Source organism: Cucurbita maxima, unplaced genomic scaffold (assembly GCF_002738345.1).
Source record: "Cucurbita maxima cultivar Rimu unplaced genomic scaffold, Cmax_1.0 Cma_Scf00093, whole genome shotgun sequence".
Classification (NCBI taxonomy): Eukaryota; Viridiplantae; Streptophyta; class Magnoliopsida; order Cucurbitales; family Cucurbitaceae; genus Cucurbita; species Cucurbita maxima.
In genome coordinates this window covers 265,820-270,942 of record NW_019272109.1, presented here as the reverse complement: position 1 = coordinate 270,942, position 5,123 = coordinate 265,820, and the positions used below count along the sequence as shown (strand labels likewise).

Sequence of the window (5,123 nt, the reverse complement as noted above, 5' to 3'; positions counted from 1 at the left end):
ATCCATCTAAATCTAGAATTGTTGTGTTTGATATTTTTTTTTCTTTTCCTCATGATCTACGCTTGAAGATAACTTTTAAATTTCCCGAATTCTGTAAAAATGAGAGTTAGATCGTTCTTAAAATTTTCACATCCTTTCTTTTTGGAATTTTTTTTTCAGTGTGCAATTATATCCAAAAATATCTTCGTGTCACTTATTTTTTTTGTTCACGTCTTGTTTTGTTTTGTTGTTATTTCATAATTAACTTATCTTGATTGCCTTGAATAACTTGCTACTATCAGAATTGCTTTACCGATATATTAGCCTACCTTGATCATAATTTAGTCTCTTTCCCAAACAGCCTACCTTTGTGTGTATGAACACGAGTGTCCCTGAGTGTAAAATCAGTGAGTTGAGTGTGTGAGGTCCTAAACATATTCCACTACTGTTTGTACAATCATGAACCAAGATGGAGGAAATGGAGGGGAGATCAATGAAGCTAGGTGGAGAGAAGCACAAATCGGAACAATTACTCGTTTGAATCAAGTTATTAGTACATTGACAGACCGGATGGAGCGAATTGAAATAGCCTTAGGTAATCTTCAAGGGAGGGAAGTACTCTTGAATGAAGGAGTTGAAAATGAAGAAGATGACAATGTCACCCTTTTAGTGGGACATAGTCCTAGGGGAGGGAGAGATGTCGGTCGAGGGAGAGGAAGAGTCAGAAGAAGGGGTAGAGAAATTTTAGCACAAAAAAGAATTGAGAGGGAGTACCAGTATGAGAGAGAAAAAGAAAAAGGAGTCGGGGGAGTAAAGCTAAAAATTCCAACTTTCTATGGAAAATCTGATCCAGAGAAGTATTTGCAATATGAGAGAAAAATTGAGCATGTCTTCGATTGCAACAATTTCAGTGAAGAAAGAAAGTTGAAGCTTGTTGTGGCTGAATTTTGTGATTATGCCATTATATAATGGTGGACATCTTTGAAATCAGAGTGGAGGAGAAATTATGAAGAACCAATTGAAACGTGGGAGGAACTGAAGACATTAATGAGAAAAAGGTACATTCCTAAGCATTATTCTCGAGTACTCAAGCAAAAACTCTATACTTTACAACAGGGATCCAAAAGTGTTGAAGAATATTATAAAGAAATGGAGACCCTTATGAATAGAGCATATATTGATGAAGATGAGGAAGATACAATGGCTAGATTTCTTGGTGGGTTAAACCGACAACTTGCTCATCAAGTGGATAGGAAAGCATACTTTGATATGCAAGAATTGTTACACCTTGCTGTCAAAATCGAAGGGCAACTAGCTTGGGAGAAGGAGAACTCCAAGAGGTATGGTATTTCAAAGTCTACTACTTTCAACACTTGGAAAAAGATTGCAAATATTGAAAAGATAGATTTCAAAGTTGGAGGCAAGTATGATCTTGACAAAAAGAACAAAGTTGAGATCTCCAAGGGTAAAGAGAATGCGGAGGAATATAAGGAGATTCGAGAAAGAAATAGAGACATCAAATGTTGGAAATGTCAAGGAATTGGTCATCTTAGTCGTGATTGTCCTAACAAGAGAGTCATGATCATCAAGAATGGACAAGTTGTCACAGATAGTGAGGAAAGTGACCATGATGAGCTAGTTGAAGAGAAAATCCAGGAGCATGAGGAGGAACTAGAAGATGGGAGTCATTTGGTACTTGTAACCAGAAGACTTCTTAAAACTCAAGTTACAAAGAAGGATGTTGATGATCAAAGAGACAACCTATTTCACACAAGGTGTTTAGTTAAGGGGACTCCTTGTAGTCTTGTAATTGATAGTGGAAGCTGCACCAATGTCGTAAGTACAATGCTGATCAAAAGGTTGCTAATTCCAACCCAACACCATCCTAAACCTTACAAGCTTCAATGGCTCAATGACAGTGGAACAATGAAGGTAACTTCTCAAGCTTTAATATCTTTTACTTTAGGAAAATATAAAGATGAAGTTCTTTGTGACGTTTTACCAATGCATGTTGGAGACATATTGTTTGGCCGACCATGGCAATTTGATAGGAGGGTTATGTATGATGACTATTTGAATCGGTATTTTTTTATAAAAGATGGTAGAAAAACCATTCTTGTGCCTTTGAGTTTTGCAAATGTATTTGCTGATCAATTAAAATTGGAAGAAAAAAAGAAAGAGTTTGAGGAAAAAGAGTTGAGTGAAAAAATAGAGAAAAGTCAACGAGAAAACCATAGTGAAAAAAAGAATGAAATTGGAGAAAAAGGAAAGAATGTGAGTTGTTTGACTAGAGTTGGAGAGGTTAGAAGGGCAATGTTCTCACAAAAAACCATCTTTGTACTTGTATACAAGGAAGGATGTTTGGTCTCTAACGATAATAATTTGTCATTGCCTACTATGTTTCAATCTCTTTTACAGGAATTTGATGACGTATTCCAAGATGAAGTCCCTAAAGGACTACCTCCAATTAGAGGTATTGAACATAAAATAGACTTCATTCCAGGGGCGATAATTCCTAATAAGCCAGCTTATAGAGCCAATCCAACTGAGACTAAAGAAATTCGAAGACAAGTAGAGGAGCTTATGGAGAAGGGCTATATAGAGAGAGTTTGAGTCCATATTCTGTACCAATCTTATTTGTGCCGAAGAAAGATGGAACGTGGCGCATGTGCGTGGATTGTAGAGCCATCAACAAAATCACTGTAAAATATCGACATCCTATTCCTAGGCTAGATGATATGCTTGATGAATGGCATGGTTCATGTTTATTTACAAAGATTGATTTGAAATGTGGATATCATCAAATTAGAATGCATATAGGAGACGAATGGAAAACCGCGTTCAAAACTAAGTTTGGATTGTATGAATGGCTTGTTATGCCTTTTGGGTTAACTAATGCTCCTAGTACATTTATGCGCTTAATGAATCACGTTTTGAGAGAATATTTAGGAAAGCATGTTGTTGTGTATTTTGATGATATTTTAATTTATTCAAAGACCTTGCATGAGCATGTGGAGTATGTTAAGTTAGTTTTGATTACACTTAGAAAAGAGAAACTTTATGCTAATTTTAATAAGTGTAGTTTTTGCATGGAAAAAGTTAACTTTCTTGGCTTCATAGTTGGTAAAAATGGAGTAGAAGTAGATGAAGAGAAAGTTAAAGCAATCAGGGATTGGCCAACACCACAAAATGCAAGTGACGTTCGTAGTTTTCATGGGTTAGCTAGCTTCTATAGGAGATTTATAAAAGATTTTAGCACCATAACTGCACCATTGAATGACTTAGTGAAAAAGAATGGTTTTTTTAAATGGGGAGATATGCAAGAGAATGCATTTAATGAGCTTAAGAATAAATTAACCAATGCACCATTACTTGTCTTGCCTAACTTTGATAAAACTTTTGAAATTGAGTGTGATGCAAGTGGTTTGGGCATAGGTATTGTTTTGATGCAAGATGGCAAACCTGTAATGTATTTTAGTGAAAAACTAAATGGGGCAGCATTGAACTATCCTACCTATGATAAAGAATTGTTTGCTTTAGTTCGCACATTGCAGGTGTGGCAACACTACTTATGGCCTAGAGAATTTGTGATCTACTCTGATCATGAAAGCTTGAAGTATCTTAAGGGTCAAAGCAAACCGAACCGTAGGCATGCAAAGTGGGTGGAGTTTATTGAAACATTTCCGTATGTCATCAAATATAAGCAAGGTAAGGATAATGTGGTAGCTGATACATTATCTAGAAGGTACAATCTTTTTACTTCTCTCAGTGCAAAAATTCTTGGATTTGAGCATATTAAAGAATTATATCGAGATGACCACGACTTTGAAATTATTTATGCATCTTGTCTTACAAAAACAACTGTAGATGATTATTATGTGTTTCATGAATTCTTATCTAAGAAAAGTAAGCTTTGTATTTCTAAATGCTCTATCTGAGATTTGCTTGTTAAAGAAGCACATGGTGGTGGCTTAATGGAACATTTTGGGATTAATAAAACTTATAATATGTTGCATGAACACTTCTTTTGGCCGAAAATGAAGCATGATGTTCATAAATTTTGTAGTCAATGCTTTAAATGCAAAGAAGCTAAATCTAGATCACAACCAAATGGATTGTACACTCCTTTGAATGTACCTAATGAACCTTGGACTAATATATCTATGAATTTTATTTTTGGTTTACCGCACACTAAAAAGGGAAAAGGTAGTATTTTTGTTGTGGTAGACAGATTTAGTAAGATGGCTCATTTTATTGTATGTAACAAGACGGACGATGCAAAACATGTTGCTGACTTATTTTTTAGGGAAGTTGTAAGATTACATGGAATCCCTAGAATAATTGTTAGTGATAGGGATGCTAAATTTCTAAGTCACTTTTGGAAAGTATTGTAGGGTAAATTGGGTACCAAATTGTTGTTTTCAATTACATGTCATCCTCAGACAGATGGACAAACTTAGGTGGTTAATAGAACATTAGGAGCATTGCTTAGGGCTATTATTTCTAAGAATATTAAGTTTTGGGATGAATGTTTGTCATTTGTAGAGTTTGCATATAATAGAGCAATTCATAGTACAACTCATTGTTCTCCTTTTGAAGTTGTTTATGGATTTAATTCACTTACGCCTCTTGATTTTCTTCCTATTCCTTCTAATATGTTTGTGAGTGATGCAGCCACAAGTAAGGCAGACTTGATCAAAACATTGCACAAGGAGGTGAAGGAGAGAATTGAGACCCAAAATTTCAAAGTTGCGTCAAGGATTAACAAAGGACGGAAGAAAATCATTTTTAAACCTGGTGACTGGGTTTGGATACATTTTCGCAAGGAGCAATTCCCATCTCAACGGAAGACAAAGTTACATCCAAGAGGGGATGACCCTTATCAAGTCCTTGAAAGAATTAATAACAATGCATAGACTTTTCAGTACATTCTACTTTCAATGTTGCTGACTTAAGTCCTTTTGATGTAGGTCAATGTACTTCAATTCAGTTTGGGAACTTGTAGATCAACCAGATGGGGTAAAACCTATTGGTTGCAAATGGATCTATAAGAGGAAACGAGACCAAACCGGTAAGGTACAAACCTTTAAAGCTCGACTTGTAGCAGAGGGTTATACCCAAAGAGAGGGGGTGGACTATGAAGA

General features: G+C 35.6%; 1 pseudogene; it reads left to right on the top strand.

Annotated features, from left to right (window-relative positions):
* Window positions 1-4,895, top strand: part of LOC111472932 — a 9,547-nt pseudogene extending 4,652 nt beyond the window's left edge.
* Window positions 4,896-5,123: the final 228 nt, after the last annotated feature.